The sequence below is a fragment of the Aegilops tauschii genome, chromosome 3, assembly GCF_002575655.3.
Source record: "Aegilops tauschii subsp. strangulata cultivar AL8/78 chromosome 3, Aet v6.0, whole genome shotgun sequence".
Taxonomy (NCBI): Eukaryota; Viridiplantae; Streptophyta; class Magnoliopsida; order Poales; family Poaceae; genus Aegilops; species Aegilops tauschii.
Window position 1 is genome coordinate 567,758,779 of NC_053037.3, and position 20,478 is coordinate 567,779,256.

The window sequence follows — 20,478 nt, forward strand, 5'->3', positions numbered from 1 at the left end:
GCGAATCATATGAACGTGATGAAAACTAGCTTGACGATAATTCCCATGTGTCCTTGGGAGCGCTTTTCTCTATATAAGAGTTTGTCCAGGCTTGTCCTTTGCTACAAAAAGGATTGGGCCACCTTGCTGCACTTTATTTACTTTTGTTACTTGTTGCTCGTTACCAATTATCCTACCACAAAACTATCTGTTACCTATTATTTCAGTACTTGCAGAGAATACCTTGCTGAAAACCGCTTATCATTTCCTTCTACTCCTCGTTGGGTTCCACACTCTTACTTATCGAAAGGACTATGATAGATCCCCTATAATTGTGGGTCATCACGCGCCCTGGAGACGGGAGTAGGATTCCTCCCCTTGCAAGTAGTAGGAGTAGGAGACAAGGAAGGGGAAGAGGGAAGAGAAGGAAGGAGGGGGCGCCACCCCTCCCCCTAGTCCAATTCGGACTAGTCATTGGGGGGGGGGGGGCGCGGCCTGCCTCTCTCTCTCTCTCCCCTAAAGCCCAATAAGGCCCATATACTTCTTCCCCTGTATTCCCGTAACTCTCCGGTACTCTGAAAAATACCCGAACCACTCGGAACCTTTCCGATGTCCGAATATAGTCATCCAATATATCGATCTTTACGTCTCGGCCATTTCGAGACTCCTTGTCATGTCCCCGATCTCATCCGGGACTCCGAACTACCTTCGGTGCATAAAATCACATAAACTCATAATACAAATCGTCACCGAACGTTAAGCGTGTGGACCCTACGGGTTCGAGAACTATGTAGACATGACCGAGACACGTCTCCGGTCAATAACCAATAGCGGAACCTGGATGCTCATATTGGCTCCCACATATTCTACGAAGATATTTATCGGTCAAACCGCATAACAACATACGTTGTTCCCTTTGTCATCGGTATGTTACTTGCCCGAGATTCGATCGCCGGTATCTCAATACCTAGTTCAATCTCGTTACCGGCAAGTCTCTTTACTGTTCCGTAATACATCATCCCGCAACTAACTCATTAGTTACAATGCTTGCAAGGCTTATAGTGGTGTGTACTACCGAGTGGGCCCAGAGATACCTCTCCGATAATCGGAGTGACAAATCCTAATCTCGAAATACGCCCGAGGGGTTTGTCAAACTTCTCGTTTCCATCACCAAGCTCACGATCGGGCCAGCGACTCGTCCAGAGTTCACGCTTTACCAGCACAAGCTCAGCGACGACTTGTCATTGCACCAGGCCGTGGTGCAATTCAAGGGAGGACGTTCTGCGTCTCGCCACTTCCGTTTTGTGGGGAGAGCCATGCCTGCGGAGAGGCATGCCATGCAGATGGCCGCCCGTGAGGCGATAGCTCATCTTCGGGATGTTCTTCCTACGATGAAGACTCGTCGCTACCGCTACCTCCCATGCCATGTGCCATATACTTGTCACTATGCATTCGCCTGCCATAGGGGAGAGAGAGATGAAGCTATCGAGATGCTGGTTGAGTATCTCAAGGCTCTGGAGGCAGCTTTCGACAACCTCGTGGACGACCTTGTGGCTGCCCGTATGGACTTAGTGCGGGGTTGTTCCGCCAACAGGAGGGAGCTTCTCCACATGGCTCCGCCACTGACTTTCGTCTCGTCCTCAGCATCCTATTCACCTGCCATTTTAGCCACCGCTCGCCGTCTGCCTACCACTGAGGAGTTTGACTAGGTCATTGCTCCTACTCCAGTCAGAGCTGCACCGCCGACCGCACCCGCACCTCAGCGCAGTGCTTCGCGCCTGGAGCCTATTAGGGAGGAGGTGGAGGTTGAGTCTCCTGCGCCGTTGGGTCTTACCCTCGGCAGGCAGAAGGAAATCTCCACCATCTCCGACTGAGTGCGCCTACCAGCCGTGTGATGTACCCGCTTGTATGATATGTTTATATGTACATAGGTTTGGTGAGAAGTAGTGTGTGTGCGCATCATGTAGGAACTCGGAGAAGTGCACTAGCCTAAATAACATGTCAGGAATGTGTACGCACATCCTGAGTGATGTATTGTATATTTTCGAATCGCGTGTAAGATATGTGCCGAGCAGTCCTTCTCCGTGCGCAATCAAATGTTTTTCTTGAAAAAAAACCTTGAGGTCTTTTAAATTTTTGCCTTTGCAAAATTTTCCTTGTGCCACACAGTTCTTCTCATGAGTTTTGCAAAATAATACCCCAGAGTGGAAAATGTCTCGTCCCTGGACTCGTTCCATGCCAAATCCACCGGAAGAAGTTTATGGGACCCAGACAAGCAACAACTTCACACAGGGACAGTCTAGTCAGCAGGACAACAAGGCAGCATTATCTCAAGTATGCCGCCTTTTCGAACAAAGCCAGCAGCAGCACCAAGAAATGATGAATCACGTCATCAATATGGGAAATCACCGTGAGCCATACCAACCGCATTCCAAGTTGTCTGAACTACAGAAGACACGTCCTCCAACGTTCGCTCACACTGATAGGCCGCTTGAGGCCGATGATTGGCTTCGAGACATCGAAAGGAAGTTGATTACTGCACAATGTTCAGATCATGAGAAGCTGCTTTATGCACCTCACTACCTCACTGGAGCAGCTGCCGCATGGTGGGAAAATTTCCTACACATGCAGCCCAGTGAACATAACATCACCTGGGAAGAGTTTAAGGAAGGTTTTCGTGGGGCGCACATCCCCAGGAGCATTATAAAGATCAAGAAAAGGGAGTTTGATGATCTCAAGCAGAGAGGCATGACAGTGACTGAATACAACAATCAGTTTACTCAACTATCTCGTTACGCCTACGATGAGCATATGACTGAGAATAAAAGGATGGAAAAAATTTTGGACGGCCTGGCGCCAGCTCTAAAATGCCAACTGGTCGTACACACTTTTCCCGATTTCAAAACTCTGGTTGACAAGGCTATTACATTGGAGAATGAGCGCCGCAGCCTGGAGGATATTCGCAAGCGAAAAAGGGACAAGACGGCTCATGCTCGCAGCAACCGGAGCAAGACTGATATTCAGAGGAATGAAGCGAGAAATTCCACGACCACTGCTCTAAGGCCAACCAAACATTTCCATTCAAGGGACAAGGACTTTACGTACCGCCCAGGGGTCACTTGCTATGCTTGTGGAGAGGAAGGGCACTACGCCAAACAATGCCCAAAACCAAGGAACTCGGCCCCTAAGCCGAACAATGGTGGAAATAATCCAGCCCCCAAGCGTAACAATTTCAACCCCAACAACAATCACAAGAAGGGTCACTTGAACCATGTGACCAAGGAGGAAGCACAGAATGCCCCAGACATCGTACTCGGTACATTCCCTGTCAACACAATACCTGCCACGGTTTTGTTTGATTCTGGAGCTTCTCACTCGTTCATTTCGAAGAGTTTTGTTTTGCAACATGGTTTTCCGATACCTCCTTTGAAAAAGTCCATGATCATCAAGTCCCCCGGGAATAAGAAGATCACTCAGAGTTACTGCCAAGGTGTGATTGCTGAGTTTGAAGGACTACAGTTTCAGGTGAATCTCATCGTGTTGGAAAATAAAGGACTGGATGTTATCCTAGGAATGGACTGGTTAACCACCAACAAGGGATTTATCGACTGTTTCAATCAGACTGTGATTCTTACTCATCATCACGGTAAGACAATAAAAGTTGCAGCTCAAGAGAGACCACAGTCACAGCAACCAAAGTTAAACAAGGTGGACATTTCAGAATTGAGAAAAGTTCCAGTAGTGTGTGAATTTCCTGACGTATTTCCTGAAGAACTACCAGGCATGCCACCAGACCGAGAGATAGAGTTCAGCATTGAACTAGCACCTGGCACCACCCCCATTTATAAGAAACCTTATAGAATGGCGCCCTCCGAGTTGGTAGAATTAAAGAAGCAAATAAAAGAATTACTGGACAAAGGATTTATACGAGCCAGCTCCTCACCTTGGGGTTCACCAGTATTATTTGCCAAGAAAAAGGATGGGACACTGAGATTGTGTATAGACTACCGAGCTCTCAACATGGTCACCATCAAAAACAAACATCCGATGCCATGGATAAATGATTTATTTGACCAGCTTGCACAAGCCAAGGTGTTCTCAAAAATTGATTTAAGATCGGGGTATCATCAACTAAAAGTACGGACAGAAGATATCCCTAAGATGGCATTCACCTCCAGATACGGTTTATATGAGTTCACAGTAATGCCGTTTGGGCTGACGAACGCCCCCGCATATTTCGTCCACCTCATGAACAAAGTGTTTATGAAATTTATGGACAAATTTGTTGTGGTGTTCATTGATGATATTCTGGTATACTCAAAAACACCAGAAGAACATGCTGAACATCTCAGGATTGTATTGGGAGAATTAAGAAAACATCAACTGTACGCCAAATTCAGCAAATGTGAATTTTGGCTATGACAAGTTGGTTTTCTAGACCATACATTGACCCAAGAAGGCATTGCCGTTGACCCAGAAAAAGTCAAAGCCATACTTGACTGGAAACCACCAGCCAACGTAACAGACGTGCAAAGTTTCCTAGGAATGGCTGGATATTACCGAAGGTTTATTGAAGGATTCTCCACTGTGGCAAAACCAATGACACAGTTGCTCAAGAAAGATAAGAAATTTGTATGGACTGAAGCGTGCGAGAAAAGCTTCCAAGAACTCAAGAGGAACTTAACAACAGCACCGGTTTGGGTTGTGCCAGACATACACAAAAGTTTTGAAGTGTATTGTGACGCATCCCGGAAGGGCCTCGGGTGCGTATTGATGCAGGACGGCAAAGTTGTCGCATATGCTTCCAGGCAACTATGGAAGCATGAGGAAAATTATCCTACTCATGACTTGGAGCTAGCAGCAGTCATCCATGCACTCAAAGAGTGGAGGCACTTTCTGTTGGGAAATCGTTGTGAAATATATACGGACCATAAGAGCCTTAAATATATTTTCACGCAACCAGAGCTAAATTTACGACAACGACGCTGGTTGGAATTGGTCAAGGACTATGATGTCGGCATTCACTACCATCCAGGGAAGGCAAATGTAGTGGCAGACGCTCTTAGTCGGAACCCCAGCTCGAGCAACGACAGTCTACAGAACTTGAGGCCTGAAATTCAGCGGGAGTTCGCCAAACTCAATATGGTGATAGTCGCGGAGGGCAGCGTATCAAATCTAGAGATACAACCCAACTTAATGAAACAAATCAAGAAGGCTCAGCATGGGCATCCCAGCATCAAAGGGAATAAGAGAAAAATGAGCCTTGGCAAGGCTTCAGAGTTCGTCATAGACACTGAGGGTGTATTACGGTACGGGGACAGACTTTGCGTACCAAACATTGAGGACCTTAAACAGCAAATCCTAACCGAAAGCCACACTGCCCCATATTCAATCCACCCTAGAGGAACCAAAATGTACAAAGACATTCAGGAAAGGTTTTGGTGGCACGGCATGAAGAGGGATATAGCCACATTCATTGCATGTTGTGATTCGTGTCAGCGCATCAAAGCCGAACACCAAAAACCAGCAAGGCTGCTACAGCCAAACAGGATACCTGAGTGGAAATGGGACGAAATTGGAATGGATTTTATCGTCGGACTACCTCAATCACAACGCGGAAATGATGCTATATGGGTCATCACAGATAGGCTAACCAAGGTAGCACATTTCATTCCCGTGAAGACGACCTACTCCACTCAAAGACTTGCTAAGCTTTATCTCTCCCACATAGTTTGTCTGCATGGAGTCCCAAAGACTATAATATCTGACCGGGGCACTCAATTTGTCTCTAAATTTTGGGATCACTTACAACAAGCTCTGGGCACTCAACTAGCATTAAGTACAGCATACCACCCCCAGACTGATGGACAAACGGAACGCGTGAACCAAATCCTAGAAGACATGCTGAGAGCCTGTGTTCTCACCTATGGAACCAGTTGGGAGGAAAGTTTGCCATATGCCGAATTCGCATACCACAACAGGTGATCGTCGTATCTTCGGCCTAGACATGCTCAAGGAAGCCGAGGAGAAAGTCAAACAAATCAGGGACCGACTCAAGACAGCTCAAAGCCGACAAAAGAGCTACTACGATCGAAAACATCGTGAGGTCAGCTTTGAACCCGGTGAATATGTGTACCTACGAGTGTCCCCTATGAGGGGCCTGCAACGGTTCAAATTTAAAGGGAAGCTAGCCCCAAGATTTACTGGACCCTTCTGTGTAGTTGCACGAAGAGGCACAGTAGCCTACCAGCTAGACCTACCCAAAGAGATGTCAGATGTCCACGACGTGTTCCACGTCTCACAGTTGAGGAAATGTGTGAGCAACCCGGAAAAGCATGTATCTCATGAGAGCATTGACGTGCAACCAGACCTCACCTACAGAGAGCGGCCAGTAAAAATATTGGAAGAGTCTGAAAGGAGGACCCGTCAGAAAACGATTAAATTTTTCAAGGTTCAGTGGAGCAACCACACCGAGGATGAAGCAACATGGGAAAGAGAGGATTTTCTTCAGGCAGAGTGCCCACATCTATTTGAGGATCAGCTGAAATCTCGGGGAGATTTTTCCTAAGGGGGTAGGTGTTGTGACACCCAAAATTTTTATTTTGGTTTTATCAAAATCTTTATTTATATTGAAGGAGGTTATTTTTTTTAAAGGGACTCTCCTTCTCAAAAAATTTCTTTTATGACTAGTATTTTATTTGGTTCCATCCAAAACTTGGTCTTTGGTCTTGGAGGTTTTCATCTTATGTTTACTGAACACAAGTGTTTTTCCTTGGGAAAGTTTTTGAAAATCTTTTCTTTTTAAAATAGCCCTATGGCTTATGGAGTGATCCTTTCCCCTTTCAAAATCTCCTCTTGCCATGACCTAAGTGGAAATCCCCTCCCAAAAGCCATTCCCCCTCTTTGTGTCAAGATATACTTCAAGTCCAGCAAGTTGAACTCCCCCATGATTTTATTTCCATTTATTTCTTATCAAAAACTTTTTCTGTCCTCTATTTTGACCCTTGGAGATTTACAAAGGAACTACCATTTCTCCTTTGAGTTTTGCCTCCAAACAAATTTCCCTGGCTAGTCCTTAGAGCCCTCAACCAAGATCCATGAAGATCCACTGGTCTCCAGTTCAAAGTTTTCAAAATGAGCTTGCTGCAAGTTTGGATCATATTTGTCAAATTTGATGAAATTCATTTGTTCCCTTCTCCTAAAAATCTGAGAAAATTCAGGCAGCCTCTGGATGCATCGAGAGGTCACCTCACCAAGTCCCAGCTCCAGAAATTTTTTTCCTCATGCCAAATCATATCGTCGAACACCTGAAGGGCACTGTTACTGTCGAAGTTCAGAAAATTCAGAGATACAGTTTCAGAAGCCGCTGTCGTTTTCTTCAGAACCTCTCCTCGATCTCGCCAGTAGCAGAAGTGGCACCTTGCGCCCTATGACTCCTTCTTATCCCTGCGCCGCACGATCGCCTAGAAGCTTGCGGGCGTCGGCGACGAGCTAGCAGAGGTGCGCCTCCCCGTGAGTGGCAGCAGCAGCGCCCATTGCGGCTGCCAGAGTGGCGCGGCGTTGGACGGCGCCGTCCAGCACCGCCCAAGCCACCAGAGGCCACCGCGTGGCCGTCCACTCACCCGTGCATGCTGCAGGGCCGTCGTCGTGAACTGGTAGGCGCAGAGCACGCTCCCTGCCGCCGTCGTGCCCGTACGGCCATTACGTCGAGGGCCAGTGGATTACGCAAGCCCGACCGAGGTTTGAGCAGAGAAACGGTGCCAGTGATCCACCACGATGATGCCTAGCCACCTAAACCCCCTGCCCAACCTCTGCCTCGCCGTAATTTCTCGCCGGCGTTATCCCGTTCACGGCCACCTCCTCGGATCGCCTATAAAAGGAGGTCCCGAGCTCGAACTCGAACCCGCACCATCTCTACACACCACAAGTACCACGCCAAGCCACTGGAAGAGCCCCGAGGAAGTCTTCTTCCCCAACTCCGGCCGCCTCGACCCGCTTCGGGATCCAGCACGATTCACTCCCGTGCGTGCACCCCTGCCTCTCAACTCTTGCCAGTAGCCTCCTAGTGCATCCACATCTCTGACCCGCGCGCCAATTTGAAGTTTGCAGCATCCACCGGAGAGCTCCACCCTCGCCCGAACCACCGTCCGCCGGAGATAGCGTCACCGTCGACGTGGTGCTCGCCGACGGTCAAGTCCACCACCCACCGACGCGGAAGAACACCCTGAACCCGTAGGTACCCTCCGATCACTCTGCCTCGCCGTGATTCAACGCCGGCGACCACCGCAGCCTTCGGGCGTCGGCGAGCTCGGCTGGATTTTGAACCTGACGGGTGGGACCCCCCCCCGTCAGCCTCTCTTTCTTTTCCCCTTCGAACCGTTTTCTGAAAGCGCCTTCGGGCAGAATGTGTTTTCCTTCTGGGCTGACGTATTTCATACCGAAACGTTTTCTGGTTTTTCAAACAAGCCCCTGGATCTCTTCTGTTTCATCACAGATTAGTCCTTGGACTAAAACCTTTATATCTTTTTAACAAAAGATGCTTTTTGATTGATTCTTTTTCTGTCAGTCTTGTATTTTTGTCTAGTTTTTTATAGTATTTATTTGGAAAAATTTTGGAACAATTTTTATGCACGCAACGGTTTTCACGTTAGTATACGGTTTCGTTATACCGTAGGTTCCGGAGGAGGTGACGGAGCCGCGAACTTCGCCGAGCTAGACTCCGACTTCTCCGAACCAGGCAAGCATTTTTGAACCTTTGATATGATGGGTGTTTTGCATGTTTGCTTGAATAGTTTGTGCATGGCATATGGGCATCGGTGAGTGTTACGTTGCATGCAAGGCAACTAACCGTGTGCTTCGAAGTTTGCTGTGATCTTTTGATGAGAGATGACCTATCATGTGGTGACATGAGAGGTAGTAAGATGGTATTGTTGTAGCATGCCAGTCTTACGTCATCCGATAAACTCCGACGTTAAAGTGGACCAAGACATGTTACCGTTCGTCCCCTCCCGTGCTGCCACATGTTTTCTGCAAAGAATACAGTTTAGTAAGTTGCAAACCTCTTTCCTTGTACACACCAAATAGAGGGGCCGGGATGAGGGTTCCATGGCCCTGGATTAAAGCCAGTCATCCGGTCAGGGGCATGGGTGTTTCCGGTTGGGACCGAGAGGGGGGCACCCCTTAGAGCGCGCGATATAAATTTGATCCCATGCTACGCGAGGTTGTAGCCTCCCCGTCTCAAAGTTTTTCTTGAACGTTGCTTGGGGTGATTCCTGGCATCGGAATGTGGAGTGGGTGTGTACTGGTTAGATGTGTTTCTCCTAAAATACCGTAAACGGAACTAGTCCCTTGTGACTACTGAAATCCGTTGGCTGTGGTTAAGAGTACAAACTCTGCATAGTCAAAACCTTCTGAGTCATCGTGTCCATGGTCAAGGACCTTGGTCAACTTATCCATATCAGTCTCAGTGTCAGTCCCTGTGTCAGTCTCCGTGGAAATCCCCGGTAAACAAGCTTGAGTGGTAAACCCGGTTGAATGTTATCCCTGTGGATGGACTAACCATTTTATTATTCCGTACCTGAATATTCCCTTGAAATGATTTAAATTCATGAGCTACTGAAATTTCAAGTTAAGGGATATAAGCCCTTTACGTGATGTCGCCAGACGTCCGACTGTGGCACTCTTGTCATTTACCTTTGATATAAGCCCTTTATGTGATGTCGCTCAGTCGTCCGACTGTGGCACTCTTGTCATTTACTTTTGATATAAGCCCTTTATGTGATGTCGCTCAGACGTCCGACCGTGGCACGCTCGTTATTTAATTTTGATATAAGCCCTTTATGTGATGTCGCTGAGACGTCCGACTGTGGCACTCTTGTCATTTACTTTTGATATAAGCCCTTTATGTGATGTCGCTCAGACGTCCGACTGTGGCACGCACTGTCATTTATATTCCATTATAAGCACTTTATGTGGTGTCGCCTTGACGCCCGACTGCGGCATTGTTAATTTATTTGTATCCTTTCGAGGGGTCATTTCAGACACTCGATTGGCATTTAGTATTACTTTGGGATTTCGGGAGGACTACCGCCCGACTTCCTTTTTATTTCCCATGCATAGCTATTTTATTATCTGAGTGCGCATTATTAATCTGTTCATATGCATCATGTTTGCATTTGTTATATCTTATGTCCAAGCTGTCTTGCGAGTACTTTCATAGTACTCACCTGGCTTGTTGATTTGGCCAGATGTTGACAAAGGCGATCTCATGGATGAAGAGTTTGATAGTGAGTCCGACGCCTAGAGGAGTCCCAGTCAGTCCCGTGCGATCCTGGATTTCGGTCACTTGTATTATATACGCTTCCGCCACCCACAATAAGAGTCCTCGAGCCTCACTCCAACGCTCGATGAGCTGTTAGATTTAGGAGTCCTGTCACCCACTTCTCTGTGACATATCCACCACCACTTTTATTACGAGTCAGTTGTTATGCCACCATATCCGCCTTTATGTTTAATATCCGCGTGCTTGTAATAAATTGTTGAGCAGTCTCCGCTCAACCTTGTATTATATTTAGTACTCCTGGAATTTTTCTGTAATCAAGAAATGGTCTACCATTAAGAAGGATTCTTCTCTACTGGTCCGTAAAAGGGATCGGTTTCTCAATAAATGTTTTATTGGAAAACCGGTCGTGACAAACTTGGTATCAGAGCCAGGATGACTGTAGGAAGCCACTAGGTGCGATCGTTAATCGGTTATTAGCGTTTTTAGTGCTTTTCAGCATTTTGCAAATGTAGCTATTTTCTGTTGGTCATCATAAATTTATGATTTGACTACTCAGAATTTTTGCCTACTTTTGCAGATGGCTGGCAACGACTACGAGACACGGGTATTCACCAATGTGCCCGAGGGGTTTGTCAAACTTCTCGTCTCCATCACCAAGCTCACGATCGGGCCAGCGACTCGTCCAGAGTTCACGCTTTACCAGCACAAGCTCAGCGACGACTTGTCTATGCACCAGGCCGTGCTGCAATTCAAGGGAGGACGTTCTGCGTCTAGCCACTTCCGTTTTGTGGGGAGAGCCATGCCTACGGAGAGGCATGCCATGCAGATGGTCGCCCGTGAGGCGATAGCTCGTCTTCGGGATGTTCTTCCTACGATGAAGACTCGTCGCTACCGCTACCTCCCATGCCATGTGCCATATACTTGTCACTATGCATTCGCCTGCCATAGGGGAGAGAGAGAGATGAAGCTATCGAGATGCTGGTTGAGTATCTCAAGGCTCTGGAGGCAGCTTTCGACAACCTCGTGGACGACCTTGTGGCTGCCCGTATGGACTTAGTGCGGGGCTGTTCCGCCAACAGGAGGGAGCTTCTCCACATGGCTCCGCCACTGACTTTCGTCTCGTGCTCAGCATCCTATTCACCTGCCATTTTAGCCACCGCTCGTTGTCTGCCTACCACTGAGGAGTTTGACCAGGTCATTGCTCCTACTCCAGTCAGAGGTGCACCGCCGACCGCACCCGCACCTCAGCGCAGTGCTTCGCGCCTAGAGCCTATAAGGGAGGAGGTGGAGGTTGAGTCTCCTGCACCGTTGGGTCTTACCCTCGGCAGGCAGAAGGAAATCTCCACCATCTCCGACTGAGTGCGCCTACCAGCCGTGTGATGTACCCGCTTGTATGATATGTTTATATGTACATAGGTTTGGTGAGAAGTAGTGTGTGTGCGCATCATGTAGGAACTCGGAGAAGTGCACTAGCCTAAATAACATGTCAGGAATGTGTACGCACATCCTGAGTGATGTATTGTATATTTTCGAATCGCGTGTAAGATATGTGCTGAGCAGTCCTTCTCCGTGCGCAATCAAATGTTTTTCTTGAAAAAAAACCTTGAGGTCTTTTAAATTTTTGCCTTTGCAAAATTTTCCTTGTGCCACACAGTTCTTCTCATGAGTTTTGCAAAATAATACCCCAGAGTGGAAAATGTCTCGTCCCTGGACTCGTTCCATGCCAAATCCACCGGAAGAAGTTTATGGGACCCAGACAAGCAACAACTTCACACAGGGACAGTCTAGTCAGCAGGACAGCAAGGCAGCATTATCTCAAGTATGCCGCCTTTTCGAACAAAGCCAGCAGCAACACCAAGAAATGATGAATCACGTCATCAATATGGGAAATCACCGTGAGCCATACCAACCGCATTCCAAGTTGTCTGAACTACAGAAGACACGTCCTCCAACGTTCGCTCACACTGATAGGCCGCTTGAGGCCGATGATTGGCTTCGAGACATCGAAAGGAAGTTGATTACTGCACAATGTTCAGATCATGAGAAGCTGCTTTATGCACCTCACTACCTCACTGGAGCAGCTGCCGCATGGTGGGAAAATTTCCTACACATGCACCCCAGTGAACATAACATCACCTGGGAAGAGTTTAAGGAAGGTTTTCGTGGGGCGCACATCCCCAGGAGCATTATAAAGATCAAGAAAAGGGAGTTTGATGATCTCAAGCAGAGAGGCATGACAGTGACTGAATACAACAATCAGTTTACTCAACTATCTCGTTACGCCTACGATGAGCATATGACTGAGAATAAAAGGATGGAAAAAATTTTGGACGGCCTGGCGCCAGCTCTAAAATGCCAACTGGTCGTACACACTTTTCCCGATTTCAAAACTCTGGTTGACAAGGCTATTACATTGGAGAATGAGCGCCGCAGCCTGGAGGATATTCGCAAGCGAAAAAGGGACAAGACGGCTCATGCTCGCAGCAACCGGAGCAAGACTGATATTCAGAGGAATGAAGCGAGCGCCCAGGGGTCACTTGCTATGCTTGTGGAGAGGAAGGGCACTACGCCAAACAATGCCCAAAACCAAGGAACTCGGCCCCTAAGCCGAACAATGGTGGAAATAATCCAGCCCCCAAGCGTAACAATTTCAACCCCAACAACAATCACAAGAAGGGTCACTTGAACCATGTGACCAAGGAGGAAGCACAGAATGCCCCAGACATCGTACTCGGTATGTTCCCTGTCAACACAATACCTGCCACGGTTTTGTTTGATTCTGGAGCTTCTCACTCGTTCATTTCGAAGAGTTTTGTTTTGCAACATGGTTTTCCGATACCTCCTTTGAAAAAGTCCATGATCATCAAGTCCCCCGGGAATAAGCAGATCACTCAGAGTTACTGCCAAGGTGTGATTGTTGAGTTTGAAGGACTAGAGTTTCAGGCGAATCTCATCGTGTTGGAAAATAAAGGACTGGATGTTATCCTAGGAATGGACTGGTTAACCACCAACAAGGGATTTATCGACTGTTTCAATCAGACTGTGATTCTTACTCATCATCACGGTAAGACAATAAAAGTTGCAGCTCAAGAGAGACCACGGTCACAGCAACCAAAGTTAAACAAGGTGGACATTTCAGAATTGAGAAAAGTTCCAGTAGTGTGTGAATTTCCTGACGTATTTCCTGAAGAACTACCAGGCATGCCACCAGACCGAGAGATAGAGTTCAGCATTGAACTAGCACCTGGCACCACCCCCATTTATAAGAAACCTTATAGAATGGCGCCCTCCGAGTTGGTAGAATTAAAGAAGCAAATAAAAGAATTACTGGACAAAGGATTTATACGAGCCAGCTCCTCACCTTGGGGTTCACCAGTATTATTTGCCAAGAAAAAGGATGGGACACTGAGATTGTGTATAGACTACCGAGCTCTCAACATGGTCACCATCAAAAACAAATATCCGATGCCACGGATAAATGATTTATTTGACCAGCTTGCACAAGCCAAGGTGTTCTAAAAAATTGATTTAAGATCGGGGTATCATCAACTAAAAGTACGGACAGAAGATATCCCTAAGATGGCATTCACCTCCAGATACGGTTTATATGAGTTCACAGTAATGCTGTTTGGGCTGACGAACGCCCCCGCATATTTCGTCCACCTCATGAACAAAGTGTTTATGAAATTTATGGACAAATTTGTTGTGGTGTTCATTGATGATATTCTGGTATACTCAAAAACACCAGAAGAACATGCTGAACATCTCAGGATTGTATTGGGAGAATTAAGAAAACATCAACTGTACGCCAAATTCAGCAAATGTGAATTTTGGCTAAGACAAGTTGGTTTTCTAGGCCATATATTGACCCAAGAAGGCATTGCCGTAGACCCAGAAAAAGTCAAAGCCATACTTGACTGGAAACCACCAGCCAACGTAACAGACGTACAAAGTTTCCTAGGAATGGCTGGATATTACCGAAGGTTTATTGAAGGATTCTCCACTGTGGCAAAACCAATGACACAGTTGCTCAAGAAAGATAAGAAATTTGTATGGACTGAAGCGTGCGAGAAAAGCTTCCAAGAACTCAAGAGGAACTTAACAACAGCACCGGTTTGGGTTGTGCCAGACATACACAAAAGTTTTGAAGTGTATTGTGACGCATCCCGGAAGGGCCTCGGGTGCGTATTGATGCAGGACGGCAAAGTTGTCGCATATGCTTCCAGGCAACTACGGAAGCATGAGGAAAATTATCCTACTCATGACTTGGAGCTAGCAGCAGTCATCCATGCACTCAAAGAGTGGAGGCACTTTCTGTTGGGAAATCATTGTGAAATATATACGGACCATAAGAGCCTTAAATATATTTTCACGCAACCAGAGCTAAATTTACGACAACGACGCTGGTTGGAATTGGTCAAGGACTATGATGTCGGCATTCACTACCATCCAGGGAAGGCAAATGTAGTGGCAGACGCTCTTAGTCGGAACCCCAGCTCGAGCAACGACAGTCTACAGAACTTGAGGCCTGTAATTCAGCGGGAGTTCGCCAAACTCAATATGGTGATAGTCGCGGAGGGCAGCGTATCAAATCTGGAGATACAGCCCAACTTAATGAAACAAATCAAGAAGGCTCAGCATGGGCATACCAGCATCGAAGGGATAAAGAGAAAAATGAGCCTTGGCAAGGCTTCAGAGTTCGTCATAGACAATGAGGGTGTATTACGGTACGGGGACAGACTTTGCGTACCAAACATTGAGGACCTTAAACAGCAAATCCTAACCGAAAGCCACACTGCCCCATATTCAATCCACCCTAGAGGAACCAAAATGTACAAAGACATTCAGGAAAGGTTTTGGTGGCACGGCATGAAGAGGGATATAGCCACATTCATTGCATGTTGTGATTCGTGTCAGCGCATCAAAGCCGAACACCAAAAACCAGCAGGGCTGCTACAGCCAAACAGGATACCTGAGTGGAAATGGGACGAAATTGGAATGGATTTTATCGTCGGACTACCTCGATCACAACGCGGAAATGATGCCATATGGGTCATCACAGATAGGCTAACCAAGGTAGCACATTTCATTCCCGTGAAGACGACCTACTCCACTCAAAGACTTGCTAAGCTTTATCTCTCCCACATAGTTTGTCTGCATGGAGTCCCAAAGACTATCATATCTGACCGGGGCACTCAATTTGTCTCTAAATTTTGGGATCACTTACAACAAGCTCTGGGCACTCAACTAGCATTAAGTACAGCGTACCACCCCCAGACTGATGGACAAACGGAACGCGTGAACCAAATCCTAGAAGACATGCTGAGAGCCTGTGTTCTCACCTATGGAACCATTTGGGAGGAAAGTTTGCCATATGCCGAATTCGCATACCACAACAGGTGATCGTCGTATCTTCGGCCTAGACATGCTCAAGGAAGCCGAGGAGAAAGTCAAACAAATCAGGGACCGACTCAAGACAGCTCAAAGCCGACAAAAGAGCTACTACGATCGAAAACATCGTGAGGTCAGATTTGAACCCGGTGAATATGTGTACCTACGAGTGTCCCCTATGAGGGGCCTGCAACGGTTCAAAATTAAAGGGAAGCTAGCCCCAAGATTTATTGGAACCTTCTGTGTAGTTGCACGAAGAGGCACAGTAGCCTACCAGCTAGACCTACCCAAAGAGATGTCAGATGTCCACGACGTGTTCCACGTCTCACAGTTGAGGAAATGTGTGAGCAACCCGGAAAAGCATCTATCTCATGAGAGAATTGACGTGCAACCAGACCTCACCTACAGAGAGCGGCCAGTAAAAATATTGGAAGAGTCTGAAAGGAGGACCCGTCAGAAAACGATTAAAATTTTTCAAGGTTCAGTGGAGCAACCACACCGAGGATGAAGCAACATGGGAAAGAGAGGATTTTCTTCAGGCAGAGTACCCACATCTATTTGAGGATCAGCTGAAATCTCGGGGACGAGATTTTTCCTAAGGGGGTAGGTGTTGTGACACCCAAAATTTTTATTTTGGTTTTATCAAAATCTTTATTTATATTGAAGGAGGTTATTTTTTTTTAAAAGGGACTCTCCTTCTCAAAAAATTTCTTTTATGACTAGTATTTTATTTGGTTCCATCCAAAACTTGATCTTTGGTCTTGGAGGTTTTCATCTTATGTTTACTGAACACAAGTGTTTTTCCTTGGGAAAGTTTTTGAAAATCTTTTCTTTTTAAAAATAGCCCTATGGCTTATGGAGTGATCCTTTCCCCTTTCAAAATCTCCTCTTGCCATGACCTAAGTGGAAATCCCCTCCCAAAATCCATTCCCCCTCTTTGTGTCAAGATATACTTCAAGTCCAGCAAGTTGAACTCCCCCATGATTTTATTTCCATTTATTTCTTATCAAAAACTTTTTCTGTCCTCTATTTTGACCCTTGGAGATTTACAAAGGAACTACCATTTCTCCTTTGAGTTTTGCCTCCAAACAAATTTCCCTGGCTAGTCCTTAGAGCCCTCAACCAAGATCCATGAAGATCCACTGGTCTCCAGTTCAAAGTTTTCAAAATGAGCTTGCTGCAAGTTTGGACCATATTTGTCAAATTTGATGAAATTCATTTGTTCCCTTCTCCTAAAAATCTAAGAAAATTCAGGCAGCCTCTGGATGCATCGAGAGGTCACCTCACCAAGTCCCAGCTCCAGAAATTTTTTTCCTCATGCCAAATCATATCGTCGAACACCTGAAGGGCACTGTTACTGTCAAAGTTCAGAAAATTCAGAGATACAGTTTCAGAAGCCGCTGTCGTTTTCTTCAGAACCTCTCCTCGATCTCGCCAGTAGCAGCAGCGGCACCTTGCGCCCTGTGCCTCCTTCTTATCCCTGCGCCGCACGATCGCCTGGAAGCTTGCAGGCGTCAGCGACGAGCTGGCAGAGGTGCGCCTCCCCGTGAGTGGCAGCAGCAGCGCCCATTGCGGCTGCCAGAGTGGCGCGGCGTTGGACGGCGCCGTCCCGCACCGCCCAAGCCACCAGAGGCCACCGCGTGGCCGTCCACTCACCCGTGCACACTGCAGGGCCGTCGTCGTGAACTGGTAGGCGCGGAGCGCGCTCCCTGCCGCCATCGTGCCCGTACGGCCGTTCTGTCGAGGGCGAGTGGATTACGCAAGCCCGACCGAGGTTTGAGCAGAGAAACGGTGCCAGTGATCCACCACGATGATGCCTAGCCACCTAAACCCCCTGCCCAACCTCTGCCTCGCCGTAATTTCTCGTCGGCGTTATCCCGTTCACGGCCACCTCCTCGGATCGCCTATAAAAGGAGGTCCCGAGCTCGAACTCGAACCCGCACCATCTCTACACACCACAAGTACCACGCCAAGCCACTGGAAGAGCCCCGAGGAAGTCTTCTTCCCCAACTCCGGCCGCCTCGACCAGCTTCGGGATCCAGCACGATTCACTCTCGTGCGTGCACCCCTGCCTCTCAACTCTTGCCAGTAGCCTCCTAGTGCATCCACATCTCTGACCCGCGCGCCAATTTGAAGGTTGCAGCATCCACCGGAGAGCTCCACCCTCGCCCGAACCACCGTCCGCCGGAGATAGGGTCGCCGTCGACGTGGTGCTCGCCGACGGTCAAGTACACCACCCACCGACGCGGAAGAACACCCTGAACCCGTAGGTACCCTCCGATCACTCTGCCTCGCCGTGGTTCAACGCCGGCGACCACCGCAGCCTTCGGGCGCCGGCGAGCTCGGCTGGATTTTGAACCTGACGGGTGGGACCCCCTCCGTCAGCCTCTCTTTCTTTTCCCCTTCGAACCGTTTTCTAAAAGCGCCTTCGGGCAGAATGTGTTTTCCTTCTGGGCTGACGTATTTCATACCGAAGCGTTTTCTGGTTTTTCAAACAAGCCCCTATATCTTTTCTGTTTCATCACAGATTAGTCCTTGGACTAAAACCTTTATATCTTTTTAACAAAAGATGCTTTTTGATTGATTCTTTTTCTGTCAGTCTTGTATTTTTGTCTAGTTTTTTATAGTATTTATTTGGAAAATTTTTGGAACAATTTTTATGCACGCAACGGTTTTCACGTTAGTATACGGTTTCGTTATACCGTAGGTTCCGGAGGAGGTGACGGAGCCGCGAACTTCGCCGAGCTAGACTCCGACTTCTCCGAACCAGGCAAGCATGTTTGAACCTTTGATATGATGGGTGTTTTGCATGTTTGCTTGAATAGTTTGTGCATGGCATATGGGCATCGGTGAGTGTTACGTTGCATGCAAGGCAACTAACCGTGTGCTTCGAAGTTTACTGTGATCTTTTGATGAGAGATGACCTATCATGTGGTGACATGAGAGGTAGTAAGATGGTATTGTTGTAGCATGCCAGTCTTACGTCATGCGATAAACTCCGACGTTAACGTGCACCAAGACATGTTACCGTTCGTCCCCTCCCGTGCTGCCACATGTTTTCTGCAAAGAATGCAGTTTAGTAAGTTGCAAACCTCTTTCCTTGTACACACCAAATAGAGGGGCCGGGATGAGGGTTCCATGGCCCTAGATTAAAGCCAGTCATCCTGTCAGGGGGCATGGGTGTTTCCGGTTGGGACCGAGAGGGGGGCACCCCTTAGAGCGCGCGATATAAATTTGATCCCATGCTACGCGAGGTTGTAGCCTCCTCGTCTCAAAGTTTTTCTTGAACGTTGCTTGGGGTGATTCCTGGGATCGGAATGTGGAATGGGTCTGTACTGGTTAGATGTGTTTCTCCTAAAATACCGTAAACGGAACTAGTCCCTTGTGACTACTGAAATCCGTTGGCTGTGGTTAAGAGTACAAACTCTGCAGAGTCAAAACCTTCCGAGTCATCGTGTCCATGGTCAAGGACCTTGGTCAACTTATCCATATCAGTCTCAGTGTCAGTCCCTGTGTCAGTCTCCGTGGAAATCCCCGGTAAACAAGCTTGAGTGGTAAACCCGGTTGAATGTTATCCCTGTGGATGGACTAACCATTTTATTATTTCGTACCTGAATATTCCCTTGAAATGATTTAAATTCATGAGCTACTGAAATTTCAAGTTATGGGATATAAGCCCTTTACGTGATGTCGCTCAGACGTCCGACTGTGGCACTCTTGTCATTTACCTTTGATATAAGCCCTTTATGTGATGTCGCTCAGACGTCCGACTGTGGCACTCTTGTCATTTACTTTTGATATAAGCCCTTTATGTGATGTCGCTCAGACGTCCGACTGTGGCACGCTCGTTATTTACTTTTGATATAAGCCCTTTATGTGATGTCACTCACACGTCCGACTGTGGCACTCTTGTCATTTACTTTTGATATAAGCCTTTTATGTGATGTCGCTCAGACGTCCGACTGTGGCACGCACTGTCATTTATATTCCATTATAAGCCCTTTATGTGGTGTCGCCTTGACGCCCGACTGCGGCATTGTTAATTTATTTGTATCCTTTCGAGGGGTCATTTCAGACACTCGATTGGCATTCAGTATTACTTTGGGATTTCGGGAGGACTACCGCCCGACTTCCTTTTTATTTCCCATGCATAGCTATTTTATTATCTGAGTGCGCATTATTAATCTGTTCATATGCATCATGTTTGCATTTGTTATATCTTATGTCCAAGCTGTCTTGCGAGTACTTTCATAGTACTCACCTGGCTTGTTGATTTGGCCAGATGTTGACGAAGGCGATCTCATGGATGAAGAGTTTGATAGTGAGTCCGACGCCTAGAGGAGTCCCAGTCAGTCCCGTGCGATCCTGGATTTCGGTCACTTGTATTATATACGCTTCCGCCACCCACAATAAGAGTCCTCGAGCCTCACTCCGACGCTCGATGAGCTGTTAGATTTAGGAGTCCTGTCACCCACTTCTCTGTGACATATCCACCACCACTTTTATTACGAGTCAGTAGTTATGCCACCATATCCGCCTTTATGTTTAATATCCGCGTGCTTGTAATAAATTGTTGAGCAGTCTCCGCTCAACCTTGTATTATATTTAGTACTCCTGGAATTTTTCTGTAATCAAGAAATGGTCTACCAGTAAGAAGGATTCTTCTCTACTGGTCCGTAAAAGGGATCGGTTTCTCAATAAATGTTTTATTGGAAAACCGGTCGTGACAAACTTGGTATCAGAGCCAGGCTGACTATAGGAAGCCACTAGGTGCGGTCGTTAATCGGTTATTAGCGTTTTTAGTGCTTTTCAGCATTTTGCAAATG